The sequence below is a fragment of the Lithobates pipiens genome, unplaced genomic scaffold, assembly GCF_037356315.1.
Source record: "Lithobates pipiens isolate NorthernLeopardFrog02 unplaced genomic scaffold, aLitPip1_a1.2 Scaffold_3, whole genome shotgun sequence".
Lineage (NCBI taxonomy): Eukaryota > Metazoa > Chordata > Amphibia > Anura > Ranidae > Lithobates > Lithobates pipiens.
The window spans coordinates 236,310,687-236,337,297 of record NW_027507790.1 but is presented as its reverse complement, the minus strand read 5'-3'; the positions used below and the strand labels follow the sequence as shown (position 1 = coordinate 236,337,297).

Here is a 26,611-nt window from a genome sequence, read left to right as displayed (position 1 = left end):
ATCACGTTCGACTCCGTCGGAGTTTGGTGTGATGGTGTGTGGTCAAGTCCGTTCGGTCGAAAAGTCCGCCAGAACTCCGTCGGAACTCCGGCGGAACTCCGGCGGAACTCCTTTGGAGGTCTGTCAGACTTAATCCCTCTCGTGTGTACGGGGCATAACAAAATACATGTCAAACTCATAGTAACTAAGTCAAGACTCTGGTAACAAGTAAAAAAAGTCAGGGAAGTCTGGCCCCTAGTAACAAAGGAAAATGTTAGCAAAACAAGACAGGCAAAAGTAATAAATCAGAAAGTCAGACCTTGTGTAACAAAGTACATTTAGGAAAGCCAGACCCCTAGTAACAAAGCAAAAGCCAGGAAAGTCAGAGCCCTAGTAACAAAGCAAAAGCCAGGAAAGTCAGAGCCCTAGTAACAAAGCAAAAGCCAGGAAAGTCAGAGCCCTAGTAACAAAGCAAAGCCAGGAAAGTCAGAGCCCTAGTAACAAAGCAAAAGCCAGGAAAGCCAGACCCCTAGTAACAAAGCAAAGCCAGGAAAGTCAGAGCCCTAGTAACAAAGCAAAAGTCAGGAAAGTCAGAGCCCTAGTAACAAAGCAAAAGCCAGGAAAGTCAGAGCCCTAGTAACAAAGCAAAAGTCAGGAAAGTCAGAGCCCTAGTAACAAAGCAAAAGCCAGGAAAGTCAGAGCCCTAGTAACAAAGCAAAAGTCAGGAAAGTCAGAGCCCTAGTAACAAAGCAAAAGCCAGGAAAGCTAGACCCCTAGTAACAAAAAAGGTCAGAAAAGTCAGAGCCCTTGTAACACAGTGAAAATAAATGAGAAAGGCTTACATAGAAAGTGTTTATGGCTAATAAAAAAGTAGGCAGTTGTATAACCTATTAGGTTTACAATAAATTATACAGCCACAGAATAATGGTGAAGACACTTAGCACCATGAATTTCACAACCTAGTGAGTATCTGGGTAGTTCTCTTTAAATTCATTCCCCTATGACAGGAACAGAGCCTACCATTCCATCTTCATCTACATCTATAACCAGCACTTTAGATATGCGGGAGGGTTAATGAACCGAACGGCTGCTGAGATGAGCATTCATTCAATATAAACATATACAACGACCTTCCAGAAAACGTATCCAGACTATACATGCTAACAATGAAAAAGTCCAGTCACAAATATCTCCAGCTTAAAGAACATGTGCTGCCATAATTACTTTAAACATTAATGCTTCTTTACACTATAAAAATGACAGATATGGATTTGCAGTCATTTCCGCTCTCCCGTGCAGAGGTCAGCATTACAACATTGATAGTAAGGGGAGATTAGGGACGCTGTATGGCCATATGTTATACACAGAGTTCCGTCCCAGCGACCGCAAACTTTCCACTCGCTGTGTCAGATTCTATCAAACACATTTTTAGGGGATCTCGGCAGAATTTGCATTCATCTGATATTTTATTCACGTTGCAATAACACGGTAACTTGATAAGAAGCAGATAGAGTGGACTTAGGCTCTGTTGTTTTTATTTAAGCCTTAAAATATTGGCAATTATACGGTAGAGGAGATGAATGTAGGCATTGGCACAAATGTATGACCCAGAATACAAAGATGAAAATATAGATGCACCCTGCTAGTATATTGTGAAGATTTTGTAAGAGGATAAATATATACCACTTGTTCACTTCACTTAGGTGTTCTTATAAATGCCAAGAAAACAGTTTTATTACCTGGAGATAGTTTTTTTATAAGGAGTTGTAATAGTAATTAAGTGGTTGCAAAGGCTCAAGGTTTTTTACCTTCATGCATTCTTTGAATCTTTAAAAAAAACCTTCTCTGTGCAACAGCCCCCAGCCCCTCTAATATTTACTTGAACCCCATCGCGATCCAGCGAGGTGCACGAGAACCTCGGCTCTCCGGGGACTCTCCCTCCTCATTGGCTGAGGACAGCCAGTGAGCCAATGAGAAGAGAGAGGGGGCTGGGCCAGGTCAAGGCCCTGTATGTGAATAGACCCTAGGTTCCACAGAACACTGGTTGAGTGTGGCTGCCCAATAGTATTCCCTTCCCCCCTATAGAGAGAGGTGAAGGGATGAGAGGAGTAGCTGGGCCAACACTGGCAGTAACTAGAAACTACCAGAAGAGGAAAAGGCTATGATGTTCAAGGTGCACGTGGGCTGTGCTAAGGTATTCAATCTTCCTGGTGTAACCCAAAAAAAGTTAGAGAACCAGAATATTGACTCATGGGCTGTTCCCACATTTTGGGCCCCATCAGTGTAGGGCGTATTGTTCTGATAGTTACCAGTAAAGTGCCACAGAAGTGATTTTACTGGAGCATGTAAGGGGAAGGATGCTCTGGTCAATACCATGTGAGGAAGCATTGCCTGGGGTCTCCTAACCTGTACTAACTACTCCTGCGATTCCGGCAGACCGGAAACCCTTTTTAAACCACAGTCATGCCTACACATATGTAGTTTTGGATGTGTTTACATTAGCTATGCTAGTTTATGAATTCAACACAGAGGCCTCAGTGGGCTCGGGAGTGAGCCTGTTTGGGTGCTCCCATGGCAAGCTTGCTCTAAGGGCACTCGGCAGGAGGGAGGAGCAAGGGGTGCCAGTGCGGGACCTGAGAAAAGGAGGATCGAGGGTGCACAGAGCAGGTAATTAAAACACATTTAAAAAAACTGTAGCAAATGTATGCAACTAAGGCCTTAAAGAATAACTGCACGTTTGCTGAGAAAAAAACATTCTCCTCTGGGTGATCAATGTACATTGCAGTCAGTGGCAGCCCGTGCATTGTGGGTGCATGGGCGCCGCCCCACCATCCCTGCCGCCGCCCCCTATCCATGCACCCTGCCCCTTTCAGGACGCCGGACGCATGGACTCCTATGGCGGGGGGGGTTATTTTTTAAACACCTGATTAGAGCCAGAGGCTCTAATAGGCTTCAACAAAGGGTGGGCCTGGGGCGCAGAGAGTGCGTCCTGATCCCACCCTGTTGTGTGACTATAGTAAATAAATTTTCGTTTTTTTCACACCACAGTGTCTCCCCACCAATCAGATTATTTTTTTATTTTGTGTTTTTTTTTTGCCCATAAAAGTGGAGTTACCCTTTAAGCACACAGGCACAGAGCAGTTAAAACCGTTTCTTTGCTGGCTTGCTGGAAAGTGTGCTGGGGATCCCTTTGTACTGATATTTTATTCATGTTGTAATAACACGGGTAACATGATAAGACACAGATAGAGTGGATTTAGTCTTAGGCTCTGTTGTTTTTATTTAAGACTTAAAATACTGGCAATTATACGGCAGAGGAGATGAATGTATGCATTGGCACAAACTTTTGACCCAAACACATGGCTGAAAAATGAGATGTACCTTGCTAGAAAATTGTGAACATTTTGTAGGATGGCACACATATAATACTCATTTATGTCACCTATGTGTTCTTTAAAACATTGGAAAATCAGTATTCAAGGTTTAATTACCTAAAAAAAAAATTATATGGCATTATGATAGCGCTACCTGAAAGTTAAAGTGTAGGTGTGGCCAAAGTTTTTATACATTTTGAAAAAAAGTAGGAAGCATAAGAATTTCTTACAGGTTTTTTTAGGTTTTTTTTTTCTTTACTGTCTGTGCCTCCACTGGAGAGATCCACGTTCAATAACCTGTAACCAGGGGCGGACTGACCATTGGGCCACTCGGGCACTGCCCGAGGGCCCCATGCCACTAGGGGGCCCCATCAGGGTTGCCAGCCTCAGTAAAACCAGGGAAAGTATGTAAAAATCTGTGTTTTTTTTACATCTGTCTCTGAAATGTCCCTTACCGACATCCTTTTGGTCTAAAAATCCAGAGATTATAGCTGCCCCACCTCTCCAGTACCTTCTCAGCCAATAGAAACATGTCTGTGTATACTGTGTGATTGTATACTGTGTGTGTGTGTGTGTGTGTTTGTGTGTGTGTATACTGTGTGGCCCCATAAAGTCTGATTGCCTGGGGGCCCCATAATCTCCTATTGCCCGGGGGCCCCATGAGTTGTCAGTCCGCCCCTGCCTGTAACCTGTAAATAATTGAAAATTAGCTTTCATCAATCTAAACATTTTAATGGGAAAAAGCCTCTTTGGAAGACATGGTCACCAATGTGAAAAAATATATTTTGTGCTATAATTGATTTGTTTGGTAACCGGAAACAGCACTAATGTCTCATGGACATTATAAATGCTTGATGCGCCAAAAAAAGCCAAATGCATTCCAATGGGTCTGAATAAATAAATTTTCTGCCCAATGGAATGAAATAAATGAGAAAAAACAAATAAATTCAATGCGCCAGCAATTAGAAGAACTGCTGCATCCAATACACAATCTATATACAAGATGTAAAAAAAAAAAAATCTCTTTCAAGGAAAGTGAACGCACTGTCCTTTTAAGTGCCAATGTGCATATAGTAAGTTACATAAAATAATAATACCATGCTCTAAAACAGGGGTCTCAAACTGGCGGCCCTCCAGCTGTTGCCAAACTACAAGTCCCATGAGGCATTGCAGGGCTGACAGTTACAAGCATGACTCCCACAGGCAGAGGCATGATGGGACTTGTAGTTTTACAACAGCTGGAGGGCCACCAGTTTGAGACCCCTGCTCTAAAATGTACTAATAGTGTTGACAGTGCATACAAAAAAAAAAATTAACATTTTCATTTAATTAAAATTTTTAAAAGCTGCAAAAAACATTCATACAATAAAAACATATATAATGTGACATAACAATTCACACACATTTACACAATAAAAAATGAGCATAAACATATACATATATATATATATTACCAAAGGTATTGAAACGCCTGCCTTTACACACACATGAACTTTAATGGCCTCCCATTCTTAGTCCGTAGGGTTCAATAATGAGTTGCAGTTATTTGCAGTTATAAAAGTTTCAACTCTTCTGGGAAGGCTGTCCACAAGGTTTAGAAGTGTGTCTATGGGAATGTTTAACCATTCTTCCAGAAGTGCATTTGTGAGGTCAGGCACTGATGTGGACGAGAAGGACCAGCTCGCAGTCTCCGCTCTAATTCATCCCAAAGGTGTTCTAGCGGGTTGAGGTCAGGCCAGTCAAATTCCTCCACCCCAAACTCGCTCATCCATGTCTTTATGGACCTTGCTTTGTGCACTGGTCCAAATCATTTGGTGGAGGGGGGATTATGGTGTGGGGTTTGTTTTTCAGGGGTTGGGCTTGGCCCCAGGAAAGGGAACTCTTAAGGCGTCAGCATACCAAGACATTTTGGACAATTTCATGCTTCCAACTTTGTGGGAACAGTTTGGGGATGGCCCCTTCCTGTTCCAACATGACTGCGCACCAGTGCACAAAGCAAGGTCCATAAAGACATGGATGAGAAAGTTTGGAGTGGACGAACTTGACTGCACAGAGTCCTGATAGAACACCTTTGGTATGCATCAGAGTGGAGACTGTGAGCCAGGCCTTCTTGTCCAACATCCGTGCCTGACCTCACATATGTGCTTCTGGAAGAATGGTCAAACATTCCCATAGACACACTGCTAAACCTTATGGGCAGAGGCGGCTCTAGACTTTCTGAGGCCTTAGGCAAAACTTAGACATGAGGCCCCACTCACGCCCATAATGGGAAAAATATTATAAAAATGATAAAAATTAACTGTATGAATGCATATATTAACTTAATTCCTATGAACTATGAATTCACCGTTTCTATAAATTTCTCTAGCCAATTATTCTTTAATCAAATATCATTAAACATAGGGTGGGTGGGTATATATGTTACACGCACACAGATATAGATCAAATTGTGCAGCTGCCTACTCATTATCCTTTGTGCTGTCTCATAAATGTGAAATTAATTTGTCAACAAAGTATAAAACAAAAAAAAAAGTAATTTTACAACATATTCTAAAACATAACCTGTTTAATGCAACAAGTCCAATCCAGCTAAGGAGCAGTCCCAGCTGAGGGATATAGTCATAGTCCAACCCAGCTGATAGACATAGTCCGACCCATCCAATCCAGCTAAGGGACAGTCCCAGATAAGAGACAGCCCAGCTAAGAGACAGTCCAATCCAGCTAAAGGACAGTCACCGACCTCACATCCATGATACAAGAGATGGTCAGAGACTGTGTACGGGCAATAATACAGGAGATGGTCAGAGACTGTGTGTGGACAATGATACAGGAGATGGTCAGAGACTGTGTGTGGACAATGATACAGGAGATGGTCAGAGTCTATGCAGACAATTATACAGGAGACGGTCAGAGACTGTGCAGACAATGATACAGGCAAGGGTCAGAGACTGTGGACAATGATACAGGAGATGGTTTTATTATGGTAATGACAAGCAAACTCTTACCTGGCTAACATGGTATCAAACGTTGGAGCCACTGACAGGGTGCTGACAGACAATCATGCAGGAGATGGTCATAGACTGCGGAAAATTATACAGGAGATGGTCAGAGACTGTGTGTGGACAATGAATCAGGAGATGGTCAGAGACTGTGTGTGGACAATGAATAAGGAGATGGCCAGAGACTGTGTGTGGACAATGATACAGGAGACGGTCAGAGACTGTGTGTGGACAATGATACAGGAGACGGTCAGAGACTGTGTGTGGACAAGGATACAGGAGACGGTCAGAGACTGTGTGTGGACAAGGATACAGGAGACGGTCAGAGACTTGCAGAGACAATGATACAGGAGACGGTTTTATTATGGTAATAACAAGCAAACTCTTACCTGGCTAACACGGTATGAAAAGTTGGAGCCACTGACAGGGTGCTGACAGACAATCATGCCACAAAGATGCAGGAGATGGTCAGATACTGTGCGCAGATAATGATACAGGAAATGGTCAGAGACTGTGGGCGGACAATGATACAGGAGCCACTGTGCCATCAAAAGCAGCCACCGTGCCAGTAATCGCAGCCACTGTGTCATCAAACACAGCCACTGTGTCATCAAACGCAGCCACTGTGCCCTCAAACGCAGCCACTGTGCCAAAACGCAGCCACTGTGCCCATCAATTGCAGCCACTGTGCCCATCAAACTCAGCCACTGTGCCCATCAAATGCAGCCACTGCGCCATCAAACGCAGCCACTGTGCCATCAAACGCAACCACTGTGCCATCAAACGCAGCCACTGTGCCCTTAAACGCAGCCACTGTGCCCTCAAACGCAGCGACTGTGCCCTCAAACGCAGCCACTGTGCCCATCAATTGCAGCCACTGTGCCCATCAAATGCAGCCACTGCGCCATCAAACGCATCCACTGTGCCATCAAACGCAGCCACTGTGCCCATCAAACGCAGCCACTGCGACATCAAACGCAGCCACCGTGCCAACAAAAGCAGCCACCGTGCCATCAAACACAGCCACTGTGCCATCAAACGCAGCCACTGTGCCCATCAAACGCAGCCACTGTGCCCATCAAACGCAGCCACTGCGACATCAAACGCAGCCACCGTGCCAACAAAAGCAGCCACCGTGCCATCAAACACAGCCACTGTGCCCATCAATTGCAGCCACTGTGCCATCAAACTCAGCCACTGTGCCCATCAAATGCAGCCACCGTGCCCATCAAATGCAGCCACTGCGCCATCAATTGCAGCCACCGTGCCATCAAACTCAGCCACTGTGCCCATCAAATGCAGTCACTGCGCCATCAAACGTAGCCACTGTGCTCATCAAACGCAGCCACCGTGCCATCAAACACAGCCACTGTGCCCATCAATTGCAGCCACTGTGCCATCAAACTCAGCCACTGTGCCCATCAAATGCAGCCACTGCACCATCAATTGCAACCACCATGCCATCAAACTCAGCCACTGTGCCCATCAAATGCAGCCACTGCGCCATCAAACACAGCCACTGTGCCATCAAACGCATCCACTGTGCCATCAAACGCAGCCACTGTGCCCATCAAACGCAGCCACTGCGACATCAAACGCAGCCACCGTGCCAACAAAAGCAGCCACCGTGCCATCAAACACAGCCACTGTGCCATCAAACGCAGCCACTGTGCCCATCAAACGCAGCCACTGTGCCCATCAAACGCAGCCACTGCGACATCAAACGCAGCCACCGTGCCAACAAAAGCAGCCACCGTGCCATCAAACACAGCCACTGTGCCCATCAATTGCAGCCACTGTGCCATCAAACTCAGCCACTGTGCCCATCAAATGCAGCCACCGTGCCCATCAAATGCAGCCACTGCGCCATCAATTGCAGCCACCGTGCCATCAAACTCAGCCACTGTGCCCATCAAATGCAGTCACTGCGCCATCAAACGTAGCCACTGTGCCCATCAAACGCAGCCACTGTGCCATCAAATGCAGCCACTGTGCCATCAAACGCAGCCACTGTGCCATCAAACACAGCCACCGTGCCCATCAAATGCAGCCACTGTGCCCATCAATTGCAGCCACCGTGCCCATCAATTGCAGCCACCGTGCCATCAAACTCAGCCACTGTGCCCATCAATTGCAGCCACCGTGCCATCAAACTCAGCCACTGTGCCCATCAATTGCAGCCACCGTGCCATCAAACTCAGCCACTGTACCCATCAAATGCAGTCATTGCGCCATCAAACGCAGCCACTGTGCCATCAAACGCCGCCACTGTGCCATCAAACGCAGCCACTGTGCCCATCAATTGCAGCCACTGTGCCATCAAACACAGCCACCGTGCCCATCAAATGCAGCCACCGTGTCATCAAACTCAGCCACTGTGCCCATCAAATGCAGCCACTGTGCCATCAATTGCAGCCACCGTGCCATCAAACTCAGCCACTGTGCCCATCAAATGCAGTCACTGCGCCATCAAATGCAGCCACTGTGCCAGCAAACGCAGCCACTGTGCCCATCAAACTCAGCCACTGTGCCATCAAACGCAGCCACTGTGCCATCAAACACAGCCACCGTGCCCATCAAATGCAGCCACTGTGCCATCAAACGCAGCCACTGTGCTCAATAATTGCAGCCACTGTGCCATTAAACCCAGCCACTGTGCCATCAATTGCAGCCACCATGCCATCAAACACAGCCACTGTAAAGCATCCTCAGTAAAGCAGATGAAAAGTTATTTTTAGAATGTGTGAAAATAAAACTGTCTTGTCAATGCAGAGTTAATATGGCCTTTGGACTCTTAGATTTGGTGGGGGTGCATTGTTGTTAGGTTTTTCATATATATATATATATATATATATATATATATATATATATATATATATATATATATATATATATATATATATATATGAAAAACCTATATATAAACTGTACCTGATGATCCTGCTCCTCGCCTTGGTGACAAATTTGTAAAGGCAGCAGGACTCAGTTGGAGAAGCAACACATGATGTTCTAGCTCTGCCCTGCAGTGCAATCTGGGAGTTGTAGTCTCTGCAGAGCACAGGCACCAGACGGCCATGTTAAAGTCTATGTGCCTGTGCTCTGTGGGAGAACTACAATTCCCGGCATGCAATGGGGCCGCCGTTAGGGGAAGGAAGGGCTAGGACTCGGAGGACAGCGCTGCTGCTATTGGACACACAGGCAGCCTAAGCCATGCATATTAGACAGTCGGACATACTCTTATCACCCCCCTCATCCACCGCCGCGGAGCTCACTCTGTCTGCAGCTGTGTGCAGCGCGCCCGCCGCTCGCTCACCCCGCCGTTTGAGAGACACTCCACACAGCAGCAGACAGTGCAGCACAACACCTCAGAGACAAATTAGGCAATCGCTCGATGGCGAGGCCCTTCCTGTGGGCGAGGCCTAAGGCAATCGCCTAATTTGCCTAATTAAAGAGCCGCCTCTGCTTATGGGCAGTCTTCCCAGAAGAGTTGAAGCTGTTATAGATCAGTAATCAGAGATTATGGGGCCACACAGTATACACATACATGTACACACAGTATACACAGACATGATTCTATTGGCTGAGAAGCTACTGGAGAGGTGGGGCAGCTATAATCTCAGGATTTTTAGATCAAAAGGAGACAGATGTAAAAAAAAAACACAGATTTTTACATACTGTCCCTGGTTTTACTGAGGCTGGCAAACCTGATGGGGCCCCCTGGCAGTGCCCGAGTGGCCGAATGGTCAGTCCGCCCCTGGTCCCAATACTTTTGACAATGTAGTGTATTTGTACAGATGGACAAATGTACATATGCCCTCATGTTGTAAAGTGTTGCGAAAACTGTTAGCGCTATAAAAATCCTGTATAATAATAATATAGACAACTCAAATGCTCAAATATGGAAAAACAAAGACGTGCTATTCAGCAATAGGCACAAAGATAATAAAACAAAATATAACAAGAAATTGTGCATAATGTCCATACAAATGGATAAATATCCTGGTAAAAAACAATCCAAAATCAAGACAGAAAGTCTCAAAGAATAACAAGACACACTTCAAAGTGTAAGACAAGAATACTCAGTACAGCAGGAATGAAGGGTGCCAGGGAATCACACCACCCACATGTAAGGTAAACTTAGTAAATAGTGCTTCTATACCCGGAAGCTGCTGTTTACAGTGAAACGCGTTGGTAAGGGCTGAACATGTGACGTCATCATGCACGCTGGCAGCAATTCGGTGGTGTTTACCTGTTATTACACGCTTGGTAACATCTTATTGATCTTACCTAGGAGGAGTGGTGTAGTCTGAACATTTGGTGCTGTGGGACAGCATGGTGCTTCATGATCTCTTTGTGGGATCAATGTCTCTGGTAAGAAGTTTTTTTTTTTCACAATAGAAGTATGTATTCTGAAGTGAACAATATGGGTCATGTTACTTTGCCTTCTGGCTCTGTGCTTGGGCCTTCAATACTTTCACCACAATCTTCTGTTCTTCAATGAGGAATGCCCGCTTGATTCTGTGATGAACACATTTAGCACACATGGATCCACCATAAGCTCTGCTGACATGCTTTTTTTGTTTTTGAAAGCCTCATAAGCACTTTAGGTCTGACTTCTCGGATACCACGGAGTCTTCCTGGGCAGATACCGCATGCTGATTTAGGGGCTTTGCCAACCTTCTTGGTGTACAAATAAACAATTCTGTTTCCTGGTGTTCGGGGCAGCCGGTTTGAGGCTGTATTGTAGGACAGCCTACGACAGTAGGTCAGGCATTGAGCCATTTCTTATATCTGGTACCGATGTCACCGGAAGAGCCTCTGGTAAGGAGTTTATCTTACATGTAGGTGGTGTGATTCTCTGACGTCTTTTATTCTGCACTGAGTGTTCTTTGTCTTACCCTTTGAAGTGTCTTCTTATCCTTTGGGACTTTCTATCTTGATTTTGGATTTTTTACCAGGATATTTATCCATCTTTTATGGACATTATGCACAATTTTCTCATATATTTAGTATTATAATCATCATGTCTATTGCTGAATAACACATGCCTTTATTTGTTTGATTTTCCACATTTGAGTTGTCCATATGTACATTTGTCCATCTATACAAATATATATTTTTTTATGCTCATTTTTATTTTGTGTTGAGGGTGAATTGTTATATCACATTACATATGTTTATATCGCTTAAGTGTTTTTTGGCACTTTTAAATATCATTTAAAAAGGTATAACTAACTTTGTTTTATTTTTATTGTATGCACTGAGTTTACACTATTGGTACCTTTTAGGGCATGGTATCATTATTTGATGTGGCTTTACTATATGCAATTTGGCACTTTTGAAATCTAAAAGGACAGTGCATTCACTCCTTGAAGTAGCAATGGAATAATAAATACCCAAACATTTGATGAATTTAAATGCATCTAAAGGTGTTTGTAATATGTAGTTTTAGGAGTGTTTTTAAAGCGGTAGTAAACCGCATCCAAAAAACAAAATCGAGACTCGGGCAGTTTAACTCATATTGTGCTAGTATGCATTGCATACTAGCACATTGTGACAGATTTTCCTGAAAACTTAGCCCTCCAGCAGCAGGCTGTCACTGCTGAAGGTACTTCCATCTTCGCCCAGTCTTCTTTTTGGGTTTGCAGGCTTCAGCTATCTGATTGGCTGAGCTGGCGATGATATTATTCCCACACATACGCGTAAGAGGTGCTCTTTAAGGGCACGGTTCTGAAGGCACAACAATGGTATACCGTTCCTTTAGAGCGCATGCACCGGTGACGCCACCGGCTGCACCTTAGGTAAATATCTCCTAGACCATTGATTCTCAACCAGGGTTCCTCCAGAGGTTGCTAGTGGTTCCTTCAGCATTGGGCCATTTCTGCCTCTCGGATAAGTTCCCACTGATACCACTGATCATTTTAGCTATCTGTAAGGAGGTAATTCTTCCCAATGACCACAAGTGTAAGGACCATTCTTCCCAATGACCATCACACTAATGTATTATGAGTTGTAGCCTTCTAATTTTTAGCAGGGGTTCCCCAAGACTGGAGAACTATTTCACAGATTCTTCTGTGTTGAAAAGGTTGAGAAAGGTTGTCCTAGACGGTGCACATTTAGGAGATATGTACAGTATGTACAGGTAAGCCATATTATAGGCTTACCTATAGGTAAAGATCATACATGGGAGTTTATTCTCATTTAAAGCAGCTTTTCTTCTGTCAGGAGAAAGGCATTCAAACGGGGTGGGAAAACACTCAGTGTGCATGAGACCAAATAGAGTATAAATTTACTGAAATAAGTCTAGGCTAGGACAAAAAGGGATCAAGCACCAAAACAATCAAAAGCTCTCAACCCATACAACCATTTTCCATTTCTGTGGAGGAATTCACATTGGCACTTGGTACAATTTTCACTGGCTTGATTGTAAAAATACCCATTAGGTATCAAAGCTTACAGCCAAAATCTGAGATCCCATGTCCTTCTTTCCCTTCTTGTTCTAAATAATGTAATCCTTGGCTGACCCATCGGACAATTAGAACTAAGTACGGTATATTTGTTCTCTTGAAACAAATAATAAGCAATAAAAGTTATATCGTACTGTTCTCTTCCAAGAAATGGATGGAAAAGTTAGGAAACTGAAGTGCTTCTGTCTAAACACTTTGATAGAGAAGTCTTTCTTGGTATAAAACAATCATTATATGGAATTTAGGGTGTTGACTTACCAAAACTGGAATGCAAAATATGGTGCAGGTCTGACTAGAGGCCAACCAGCTTCCAGGTTCTTTTGTCAAAGCTTAATTGAACAAGATGGAGAAGAAGCTGAATTGTTTCTATGCAGAGCTGCACCAGAATTTACACTGTCCAGTTTTAGTAAATCAACCCCACAGCTAACTTACAGACATCAGAAAGGAGACCAGACATCAAGAGATGATTTGACAACAAAATAATCTATCTATAAACAGGTACGTCGGAACATGCATATTTAAAGTGGTTGTTAAGGCACAAGGTTTTTTTTACCTTAATGCTTTCTATGCATGAAGGTAAAAATGTTTCCGTGTGCAGCATCCTCCCCAATATTTACCTGAGCCCCCTCTCAATACAGTGATGTCCATGAGAGTGTTGCCTCTCCAGGGACTCGCACTCCTGATTGGCTTTTGGCAGCTTTTTGTCTCCCGCCCCTGTCAACCACAGCCAGTGTGCCAATCAGGAGATGGAGGGGGCAGGACAGAGACGTAGCTCTCTGTGTCCATTCGCACCTGCTTGGGTGCCCCCAGAGCAAGCTAGTTGCTCTGAGGGCACTCAGCAGGAGGGAGAAGTCAGGTGCACCAGCATGGGGTCCGAGAAGAGGAGCAAAACCACTGCACAGAGCAGGTAAGTATAAAATGTTTGTTATTTTAAAAACAAACAAACAAGGCTTTACTATCAATGAGGCACAGCTCTCTTGTGTCAGCAATCCTCCATGAAAACCCAACCAAGTCAGTGGGAGGACTGAAAGTGTGTCTGGACAACTTGGTAACCACCCATAGACATACCATGATCAAAATATATCAACTGTTAAAAATAAAGTAAGTACCAATTTTAATCTGATAATTCATTGTTTATTATGTTAGTAGCGTTTGTGCAGACACAATAGGAAGTAATAAAAATAGTCTACAAAGTAAGGGAACAATCCCATCCGCCGGTTCAGCAACCGACCTCAGCAACTGCCTTTGGCATTTGTCACCAAAATGGATGTCTTCATTGCAAATGTAAATAAATTACAACTTAATAGTTCTTAGATGTGATAGCTGCAATGATTTTATTTTCAGGCTTTTTTTTTTTCATCTGGTGATCCTTCGAGTAAGACACCTGTCTTGGACGACAACGCTCACTCACAACACACCTCCCCCCCTTTTATTTGCCCTGCACCTTTAGGAATGGTTGGAATTGAGCTTCAATAGTATTGGTTAAAGTATGTGTAAACCAAATCACTAAAATCTCCTATCTTTAACATGTTAATATAATATTAAATCAATTTTAATCATTTTTAAAACTGTAGCTTTCATTAAAATACTAACTGGTAATCAGTGTTAATTTCGTCAACTAAAACAACTAAAGTATTTTATTCGACTAAATGAATATTATTTTAGTCAACTAAAATATGACTAAAACTAAAACAACTGAATAAAATATGACTAAAGCTAAAATGCCATTTTAGTCAAAAGACTAAGCCCTTGTACACACGGTCAGGGAATCCGTCGGAATGTGTCCTATCGGACCGTGTTGTCGGATAATCCGACTGTGTGTGGTATGCATCGGACTGATTCTGTCGGAATATTCGTCGGACCCAATTTTCCAACATGTTGGAAATATTTCCCGACCAACTGGTTCGATCGGACATACTCCGATCATGTGTAGAGAATTTTGATCGGACCAAGTGCCACGCATGCTCAGATCAAATTCATACATCAAAGCTATTGGCTACTAGTCTGAACGTAGTCCCATAGTAACGAAATTACGTCATCACGTTCTGAATGATCAGATTTTTTGACAACTTAGTCCGACCGTGTGTATGCAAGTTTCGGACAAGATCTGATGGACAAAATCCGACGGATTTGGTTGTGGAAATCTCTGACCGTGTGTACAGGGGCTAAGACTAAAACTAAATTGAAATTTGAATTCAAAATTAACACTGGTCTGTAGTGCATGTTCATACCTCAATGTAATAATAAATAACATATTAGATTTTTCATTCCAGCAGTATATAATGAGTTTGCAAATTGTAGAGAATTGTTAACTAATGGATTACAATTGAATTACACCCATTAGATACATTTTATTCAACTAAAATGTACTGGAGAGTTAGTCGACTAAATACGACTAAAACTAAAACAACTGCAGAAGACTAAAATGAGACTAAAGCTAAAATGCCATTTTAGTGCTAAGACTAATGACGCGTACACACGACAGGACTTTCCGGCAGACTAGGTCCGAAGGGATTAGTCCATCAGACAATCCGATCACGTGTGGGATAGTCCGATCATTTTTCAATAAAAAAGTCCAACGGACTTAGAAATAGAACATGTTTCAAATCTATCTGATGGACTCAATTCCGATGGACTAAAATCTGGAAAACCGTTTGTCTGTGTGCTGGTCTGACGGACCAAATACGACGCAAGGGCAGCTATTGGCTACTGGCTATTGAACTTCCTTCTTTAGTCCCGTTTATGTCATCACGTTCACAACAAACAGACTTTCGACTGGACTTAGTCCGTTCATGTGTGGCCAAGTCCATTCGTTCGGAAAGTCCGTCGGAACTCCGCCGAAAGTCCGCCTGGAAGACCATCGGACCTAGTCTTAAGGAGAAAACGAAATCAAAATTTGCTGCCAAAATTAACACTGCTGGTAATTTGACTCTAGAGGTCCTTGTTCAGGCACCCCTGTTATAGGATGACAATGCTCTGACCCCATCTCCCAATTATGTTTCACAATTGTGTTGTGCTGTCACCCTGGGCTTCAGATTAACACACCTAGTGGCCATTTCAACACACCAGGCGTGGTCAACTGGTGGAAATGCACCCTGAGAAATGCCATCCAGACCTATAGCGCATGTAGATAGTAAGTGGCTGCAAAGGGAAGCAGGGATCAGAAGCACTGAAATGTAACAAAGGATGAAAAAAGTGAAAACTAACTAATTAAAACAAAATAGGCAGTTTCTTATAATACACAGTGCTTTAATAAAGTAAATGTAATTCACTGAGGGTTTACATCTACTTTAAGCAGAGTGGTGATATAATTTTACATCCTCATGTTTCCAATTGGGGTCCAGGAGACACGGTACCACTATTACTCATTATTGCTCCTCTAAAATTGGCAAAGTTGGGTTAGGGTTGTTGTCCTTAGTGTGCCAGGATTGCTTTTTTACCTTCGGTCTGGCCCTGTCACCAACCTTACTATATGATCAATTTAGCTATTTCAGTTGACTTTAATCAATTATCTTCTAAGTATGTTTTGCCTATGGCATAGCTTTAAACAACAAGTAATTAAGTTACAGAAGGCAGCTGTCTGACCTCCAGAGAAACATTATCCAAGATCTGTCAGACAGAATTTCCAATTCACACGAGTAGTCTATGTATCTTCCCTGTGACTATATACAGTGAGAACAAACATCTGATTTTACCAGAAATGTACTTAGTTCAGGAGCTTCTTGTTAACATGTAGCCCACTAGGGTCCCTGTGTGCCAGCTACAGACCACATATTGAAGAAAAGGAGACATTGTTGAGCACAAGGGAGCTGGGTATACCTGTTAACCACTTTAGCCCCAAAAGGATTTACGCCCTTTCTGACCAGGCCCTTTTTTTTCGATACGGCACTGCCTTGCTTTAACTGACAACTGCGCGGTCATGTGACGTTGTACCCAAACAATATGATATTAATATAATATTATATATATAAAATTATGGATGACCTATGAGTGCAACAACATTTGTTTCAATATATAGCAAAGAAATATTGTTGCAGCTTTTTACAAATTTCATGGCTTTTTGAATGCTTTTTAAACTATTTTTGGAATAAATAAATTTTTTACTCATTTTTGTCTCACCGTCCTTCTCTGGTACCAGTAAAGTCTGCAAGGTTCTAAATGTATTATTCTTATATGTCTTGGATATACCTCTATCATTTAAAGAGGTTGAAAACCTTGGAAAAAAAACAAACCCTGAAAGACAAAGGCATAATGAGCTGGTTTGCATCGCATACGAGAGCCACTTTATCGACTTGGTAACTCGTCGCGGACCACAATGAGCGTAAATGGAGAATGGCAGGTCTGTGTCCACTCTGCATATGTAGAGCAAACACGGATGCAACCTGTTCTACCCTAAGGGCCCTCTGATCCACTCAGACAGAAGGGGACAGATCCCCTTCTGTTTTTTTTAAGGAGATCGGATTGCAGGTAGGCGGGTGTAAACAGACACCTGTCCGTTTACATCTGCCACTCTATAGAGGTGAATGGAGAGTCCGTTTGAGTCCACCTGAAAAACAGACAGGCAGACCCGATCGGACCGATCATGTGAAAGGGGTCTAAGGCTGCTTTCACACTGATGCACAGCGGTTTACCTGCTCCTCAACTGACCTCAATCTTCACTTCTTCCTCAGGATTCCTGCAGCTTGCTGGTACTGCTGGCTGGTACAACCGGGGGTACTGTGACAGGTGCTGGTACTGCTGGATGGTACTGCTGGTGGGTACTGTTGGCTGGTACTGGTACTGCTGGCTGGTACTGCTGACTGGTACTGCTGGCTAGTACTGCTGGCGGGTACTGGTACTGGTGGCTGGTACTGGTACCGCAGGCTGGTACTGCTGGCTGGTACTGGTACTGCTGGTTTATACTGCTGGCTGGTACTGATGACTGGTATGGATAGTGGGTACTGGTACTGCTGGCGGGAACTTCTGGCTGGTACTGGTACTGCTGGTTTGTACTGGTACTGTTGGTACTAGTACTGCTGGCTGGTACTGGTACTGTTGGTTGGTACTGGTACTGTTGGTTGGTACTGGTACTGATGTCTGGTACTGGTACTGATACTTATGGCTGGTACTGATACTGGTGGCTGCTGTCCCAGATGGTGTGTTCCTGTGTCCCGACCAGCCATCCCCGAGCATAATTGTGACAGAAGCATGCAGCTGCAGTAGAGAGCAGAGCCAATGCTGTCACAGGCAAAGTACATTTTGTATCACTCCGCCTGTGAAGGAGCCGGTGCTATGCAGGAAGCATCGCCTCTGCTTCCTCTAGCAGTGTCTCCGTTCTCCGCACTAATGCCCTGAGATGCCGGGTCGGGAACCCGTGATCTGGGCTTGCCGGCTCGCCATCTCAGAGCAAGACATGGCGAGCCACAGCGGTTGGGCAACCCTGCTTTAGAACGATGCCCTGGATCAGCACTAGACCTCCGAGTACAGCGCAGACTTCTTCCACCGGAGTTACTACCGGGTTCGCGGCTATGGTGCTGTGATTGACCGGAGCCATGATGATGTCACGCACGCCACCGGTAACGGCACAGCTACTGAAGAGATGTCATCAGCGGCTATTTCTTCAGTGCACATGCGTCGATGATGTCGGCAGCAGCTCATATACTGAATATCTCCTAAACCAAAAGTTGAGGAAATATTCACAGACGGATCTGAATCAGCTGAAAATCACAGGGGGCTGCACACTGAGTGCCAGTGGCACGCTTTCTCTCTATGCCCCTTGCAGTAGTGTTTGTGATTTGATGAGACATAAAAGCCTCAGCATTCCCTGCTACTGGGACTTGTTGTATAAGTAAAATTCACCAACGGTTTAGACGCTGTATCCAAGATTGTTTAATTTGTGTTACTTAGGCAGGCTATCTTCAAATTTTAGGAAAGTCTAGATTAAAGAACCTTTTTTAAAAAGAAAAACTGCTGCAGGCATGACGACCCCCACAATAATCTGCATGTTGGATGTTCTGGGTCACATTGTGTTCTTTAGTGCAAGCAAAACATCATTCAGAACTTTAACAAATACAAACCTTTGTGCTAATTTGTGTTTCCCATCGGAAAGTCCGACTGTGTGTACGCAGCATAACAGTTTACACAAACAAATTATTTATTCCTAGGTTACTTGCAGAGTAATATACTAATAATAGCATATTTACAAAAACTAGCTATAGTGAGGCCCTCTGGACAGGTTCGGGGGCCATAAATGATGCCCCCTATATTTGCTAATTTGACCACTGCTGATCTAAACAGTTAATTTGGCCACAAGACCTTGACAATAATAAAGGTTCATTCAGGCTTGTGTGTTGCAACAATACTCACCAAAACACACATTTCCACAATGCATGGCAATACACCTGCTCTATGTGTTCTGTGTTTCGGTGTGGTGCTATTTATGGTAAATGGCACTCCAATGCATTGTTTAGTAGAAAGTGTAGTAGTGCACCCCTCTATAAATAAATCATATTCTCTTTTTAAAAGTTGTGTTGTTTTGGCTGTCCATTCATAATGAATAGGCTGCCTTAACGCAAGGCACATTGACATGAAATGCAAAGCATGTGTTAACACACTGCAATGCACCACAAAAAGGGTGAATCCAGCCTTAAAGCACACGCCTAAAAAGCAATCAACCGCAACCCATAGATGTCCCCAAAACATAGCCAAAAATGCAGTAGACTGTGTGGGTATCCATCTCTCCTCTCCTCCTTGTCCAAACAGAAAACACCTGTTCAGTTCCACTTTAAGGTACTGCACCACTATCCTTACATTCTTGGGGGAATGGAAAGATTCACTAATCTCTCCAGAGAATCTAAGGTAAGAAAATGATACACTGGTTTGGCCTTCACTGCAGTAGAATGGGTTTGGTCTTTGCAGGAGGAATATAAAATCAACGAGCCTCAAACAGACATATTGAGAGTCAGTGACGGACACTGTCAGCAAAGAGCCCTTGTCTGAGAACATTTTTCGGCCCTCCCATTCAATTAGAGGAAATGATTAGGACAGCATAAGGAATGTGTCTCACCTGAAGTGAACAGATGTAGTGACAGCATCCATCCCACCAACATGTTGTGTAAATGGGCCCCATAAATCTCAGACTCCTGTATGCCCTTGTGTATTTGTGGTCCACACAAAGGGTGCACCCACCTCCGCTAAGAGCTACCAAGGCTGGGGGTTCTCATTAGAGTTAAGAGGTTGATGTAAACTAGAAGATAGACTCTATAGGCAGTAACAACTATACGCTGGGGAAGCTGCTGCCCTTCGCCAGGAGGACCTAGATGGGGTAAGTGCGGTGTGACCAATCGGGGGGGGGGGGTGACCCTACCAACTGGGGGGTAGCTGTGGGTGCATTGTTGCCCCAACCCCCCCCCCCCACATATAATATACCAAGAGCCGCCACCGCCTAGTAATATGTACAGTAAATTACAGTGCTATTGCAAGTTTATAATTTTTTTTTCAGCAGAACAGCAATTATTTCTCTCTGGCAATTGAGCCTGAGTCGAATTCATGCAATTGGGATGTGTTTTTTTGACAACAGGTGTAAAAGCATTACCACCTTCTCACTCCATAGCTCTTTACCCAGTGCTCAGAGGCTACCGATGCCTATATAAGACACAGCGCACTGGAGAAAATGTCAGTACTCAGGAAGGTCAAAGAAATACAATCTTCCTTTATTAAATCACATGAATTCAGCCGTAAAACTGCCAACACGTTTTGGCCCTGTTTTACAGCTGTATTCATGTGATTAACTAAAGGAAGACCATATTTTGTTGACCTATCCGTGTGCTGACTTTTTCTCCAGTGGGTTGTGTTCATGACACCCTTCATTCACAGGAAGTGGGCTGGATGATGCCGGCTGTCATTAAACCATGAACAGGAGCTCCATCTAGTGGCAATGAGCAGTTTCTGTGGGGAACAGCATCAGATTGAATATAAGTATTGCAACCAAAACAGCTTTATTTAAACTTTTATTGGGCTATTTAATTGTAAAGGAGTTCTGCTTTAAGCTTTAAGAAGTGCTAAGAATAAAAACAAGAATACACCAAGTAAATCCAGATGATTCATTTCAAACATATGATTCAGAGTGAGAAAGGAGACTAGCCTAAAAGTAGTAAAACAAGCAGAGAAAAAAATATTATGACCTTTTCCTTTCCCCTTATGATCCCTCTTCGGGGTCTGTCCTGTAGGAAGTCTCTGAAGTTCGCAGCACTTTGGCATTCGCGCGTTACAGCTTCAAAGCAAATATGTTAATTTGTTTTCCTTACGGCTTGTTCTTTAAATGCCAACGCATTCACTGTGATTTATAAGGTTGGCTTTCATTGTCTCGGCCTGCGATTACCCTTATAAATAGACATAAGACTGCAAAACACAAGAGGCGGCTATGGCGTACTTTGCAGGAATATGCAGGAAATGTAAACATCTGCTCAGATCACACAATTCAGCAGGTAGCCGGCATGTTGTAAATCTGAGTGATGATGTCTCATATGGAAGAGTATGTTGGACAGTTTTGATGGTTTCTGCAGTCTGTCTGACTGCCGGTCTCATCACCAGTCTACAACTGAGGTATTGTTTAGTCAGAAGTTCCCTGTGGTGAAAGAATTGCGTGTATATATGATTAATGTGCACCTGTTGCTTTGTAGGACACGGTGGACCTTGTGATTAACAAAAAAGTCTGCCGGATAAACTGTTCTTATCCATAGCAACAAACCAAGTCTTCCTTTCATGTTTCCACCACATTTCCAAAGAGTCAAGCCAAAGCATGCAAGCAAAAGACACATGACCTATGAACTCCTAATCACGTGGACCATGAAGAACTTATTATTTAACCACATTATAGTAGCATTTTAAATAAAGACAATAATATAGAGGTTATTGGGAAAAAATGTGTAATTAACCCTCCCTTCAGCCTCTGGCTCCAGAATACATCTACACAGCTCCGGAATACAGCTACAGGTGTCATGTGGCCAGTAATAAAGATAATGGACAGGGAGATCACTGGCCTATGTAAAACTCTCCTAGTCTAGGATGCTAGGTACTAGGGATGAGCTTCGAGTTCGAGTCGAACTCATGTTCTACTCGAACATTGCCTGTTCGCCTGTTCAGCGAACAGTGAACAATTTGGGCTGTTCGCAGCAAATTCGAAAAGCCGGAACACCCTATACAAGTCTATGGGAGAAATCTAAAGTGCTCATTTTAAAGGGTAATATGCAAGTTACTGTCCTAAAAAGTGTTTGGGGACCCGGGTCCTGCCCCAGGGGACATGGATCAATGCAAAAAAAAGTTTTAAAAACTGCAGTTTTTTCAGGAGCAGTGATTTTAATAATAATTAACGTGAAATAATAAAAGTGTAATATTCCTTTAAATTTCGTAGCTGGGGGGTATCTATAGTATGCCTGTGAAGGGGCGCATGTTTCTGGTGCTTAGAACTGTCCCTGCACAAAGTGTCATTTGTGCAGGAAAAAAAGTCTTTTAAAATCACTTGCGGCTAAATTGTCGGCTCCCCGTAATACAGAGAACACTCAATGAGTGTTCTCTGTATTAGCCGACAATTCATTCATTCATTGATAAAAAAAAAGCGTGGGGGTTCCCCTAAATTCAATTACCAGGCCCTTCAGGTCTGACATGGATATTAAGGGGAACCCCGTGTCAAATAAAAAAAAAATTGACGTGGGGGTCCCCCTAAATATCCATACCAGACCCTTCAGGTCTGATATGGATATTAAGGGGAACCCCGCATCAAATTTTTAAAAAAAATTGACGTGGGGGTCCCCCTAAAAATCCAGACCCTTTATCCGAGCACGCAACCTGGCAGGCCACAGGAAAAGAGGGGGGGACAAGAGAGCGGCCCCCCTCCCTCCTGAACCGTACCAGGCCACATACCCTCAACATTGGGAGGATGCTTTGGGGGTCTGTGACCCCTCAAAGCACCTTGTCCCCATGTTGATGAGGACAAGGGCCTCATTCTCACAACCCTGGCCGGTGGTTGTGAGGGTCTGCGGGTGGGGGGCTTATCAGAATCTGGAAGCCCCCTTTAACAAGGGGACCCCCAGATCCTGCCCCCCCCGTTTGAAATGGTAAGGGGGTACAAAAGTACCCCTACCATTTCACAAAGAAAGTGTAAAAATGGTTAAATAAGACAAACACACTTTTGAAAAATTCCTTTATTAAAAATAAAAAAAAATTAAAAAAAAGATTCCAGCGGTGCTAATCCACTCTTGCTATCCAGCGACGAATCTCCGGGGTCCAGCGATGGATGATCATATCCAGCGACGGGGGATCTCTCAGTCCAGCGCTGTCCATACATCCGTCTTCTGTCTCCAGTGCGGAGACACTGCGGAGATCCCAGCGCTGACGTTTCTTATATTAGGAGGGCGGGGCCACCCGTCACCTGACCCCGCCCCCTCTGACGCTGGTGAAGGGAGCCAGGGGTTCCCCAGTGACGTATGGGTGACCCCGCCCCCTCTAATGTAACAGAAACCTGCGTTACATCAGCGTCAGAGGGGCGGGGTCAGGTGACGGGTGGCCCCGCCCTCCTAATATAAGGAACGTCAGCGCTGGGATCTCCGCAGTGGAGACAGAAAACGGATGTATGAACAGCGCTGGACTGAGAGATCCCCCGTCGCTGGATATGATCATCCATCGCTGGACCCCGGAGATCCGTCGCTGGATAGCAAGAGTGGATTAGCACCGCTGGAATCTTTTTTTAATTTTTAATAAAGGAATTTTTCAAAAGTGTGTTTGTCTTATTTAACCATTTTTACACTTTCTTTGTGAAATGGTAGGGGTACTTTTGTACCCCCTTACCATTTCAAACAGGGGGGGGCGGGATCTGGGGGTCCCCTTGTTAATTCTGATAAGCCCCCCACCCGCAGACCCTCACAACCACCGGCCAGGGTTGTGAGGATGAGGCCCCCCCACAAGGTGCTTTGAGGGGTCACAGACCCCCAAAGCATCCTCCCAATGTTGAGGGTATGTGGCCTGGTACGGTTCAGGAGGGAGGGGGGCCGCACTCTCATCCCCCCCTCTTTTCCTGCGACCTGCCAGGTTGTGTGCTCGGATAAAGGGTCTGGTATGGATTTTTAGGGGGACCCCCACGTCAATTTTTTTTTAATTTGATGCGGGGTTCCCTTTAATATCCATATCAGACCTGAAGAGTCTGGTATGGATATTTAGGGGGACCCCCCACGTCAATTATTTTTTTAATTTGACACGGGGTTCCCCTTAATATCCATGTCAGACCTGAAGGGCCTGGTAATTGAATTTAGGGGAACCCCCACGCTTATTTTTTTTTTATCAATGAATGAATGAATTGTCGGCTAATACAGAGAACACTCATTGAGTGTTCTCTGTATTACGGGGAACCGACAATTTAGTGATTTTAAAATACTTTTTTTCCTGCACAAATGACACTTTGTGCAGGGACAGTTCTAAGTACCAGAAACATGCGCCCCTTCACAGGCATACTATACACACTGCTGGAGTGAGAAGTAAGGATACATCGTGCCTACGGTGGAATGAGTGTCCAGAGTTGTGCTACTTATTGAACCCACACCAGCGGATAACAAGTGTTGTTTTGGGAGTGCTGTTTACCTTACAGCAGTAAGGTAAGGTAATTACTGCACCTAGTGTGAGGACACAATACGCACAGGAGCACTGGTGGAACTCACCCCCCGTTTTTTTCCGGGCACGCAGGATATCGTTTTGCTTACCACTGAATGGACATTTTTTTGCATGATTATAGTGAACTTTATTTTAATAGCTACATTGGAGCCTTGTTTTAGAGCACATCTTCACTGTGCTTGGAGTTCAAATATTATTACTAGCACTATGTGCATTTTTTGATTAATCATCACTGTTTATTGCACCTCTTAAAGTTGCACTTGTAGCATTTATAAATTTCATCTCATTCGTTATTTTTAGCATCATTTCTATTAATAGAGGTATTTCATTTTTATTTTTGTTCTTTACACTATATAATTTACTAATTTATGTGTATTGCACATTGTTTCACTGATATTTTGGATTCTATATGGAGGATTTTGTATATCACCCGACTTAAGTTTGTTTTTTGTTAAATGCACTATTTGATGTATTGCACCCAAGAGGTTACGCACATTGTCTGAGTTTATTTAAACACGTAGTTTAACATTTATCTCTTACCTTCCTGCTGCTACCAAGGTACTAGCTAGTTTATTTTAGTTTATCACATTTATTTAGCCGGAGCGCAACACCACTTTTATTCATTATCACTTACTTTGGGGAGGGTTAGTACCCCTGCCGGTGTTTTGCTGCAACCACAATTTTCTTTTGTAGGGCACATAGGTTGGCGCGAGAATACCTTTACTCCCATACTATACACACCCCCCAGCTACGAAATTTAAAGGAATATTACACTTTTATTGTTTCACTTTAATCATTATTAAAATCACTGCTCCTGAAAAAACGGCCGTTTTTAAAACTTTTTTTTGCATTGATCCATGTCCCCTGGGGCAGGACCCGGGTCCCCAAACACTTTTTAGGACAGTAACTTGCATATTACCCTTTAAAATGAGCACTTTAGTTTGTGAACGTTCGAGTCCCATAGACTTTAATAGGGTTCTAAAGTTCACACGAAGTTTAGGTCTGTTCGCAGATTCTGGTGCGAACCGAACAGGGGGGTGTTCGGCTCATCCCTACTATGTACATTTCGTTTTGGCTCCTTCTGCTATCAAGGGAGCAATAATCGTTTGTCCTGGTCTCCAAAGGGTTCCACAGGCTGGGAGTTTGATTACTTCAGTTTGATTACTTCCCCTTTCCTCTGAAAGAAGCTCCCAGAGCTCAAAGCAAGAGATTCAAATTAATACACCTGAATATTTATCAGATTTCAGCCAATCCCTGGAGAGAAGTGTCCAGAAAGGGACTGGAATGTTGATAAATAGCCTGTAGCACTGGAGAGTGGAGTTCCTTCTCAGGAGTTGGAGGGGCTGTTACCTGATCTCTGTGACTGTGCAGTGTTCTGGAGATTGCACTGGGTACCAGCAAGGTAACCAAATGCCACAGAGCCTTGCCTTGTGATCCCCAGCTGTAAGGCATTAGACTGTCCAACACTTGCAATTACCCACAAGGGAGAAGATTGTCCTTTAATCACTAAGTGCTAAGCGTTTTGTAGTATCCCATGCCCTATCAACCTCTCTTGTTAAAGTTTCTCAAGTAATACATTACAGAAAGACATCCCCTAGACTGATTCATTGGAGCCAAAGTGCATGGGCCTGGTGATTGAGTGACTGGTGGCCTCTGTACTGTGAGGGAAGATCCAATTGTTACCAGCTACCCCATGGGGGTAGTACTACACCTATTTTAAAGCTGATGGATAGGGAGACCTAGCCTATCAGTGGCTTTGCCTGAACACCTTTCCCACCCTTATAAGCAGTTATGTGCTCCCACCCTGATCATGCACTGATGGCTGCAGGTAAAGAGAGTGCAGGTGCCACTGTTAGGTAGGCTAAGTTTGTTAGGCTAGTAATGGGACAGAGATGATGAGAGCAGTAAATTAGCATAGTTTGGAAAGAGAGTTTGCATATATCTGCTTGAGTAGACTACAGAGAACAAAAAACAAAACCTTATCATACAACTCTCCATTTTCTAACTTTTCCATTTGTACTGTCCTCCAGTTACTCTTTGGTCAAGTCAAAGAACATTTGGGAGACATAATGCCTTCGGCATGTGTTCTGGTCAAGGGCCTCCTCCCAACTGGAAGCACCTTAAAAAGGTCCACAAGGAGCCATTCGTCTAT

The 26,611-nt window shown here is 43.8% G+C and overlaps 1 protein-coding gene and 1 pseudogene across 1 annotated transcript in view; both read right to left on the bottom strand.

Annotated features, from left to right (window-relative positions):
* The window catches only part of CCBE1 (collagen and calcium binding EGF domains 1), a 550,252-nt gene that overhangs the window by 285,737 nt on the left and 237,904 nt on the right, over nucleotides 1-26,611 (bottom strand). The window lies entirely within an intron of this gene.
* Nucleotides 10,731-11,134, bottom strand: LOC143940026 (large ribosomal subunit protein eL34 pseudogene; annotated as a pseudogene).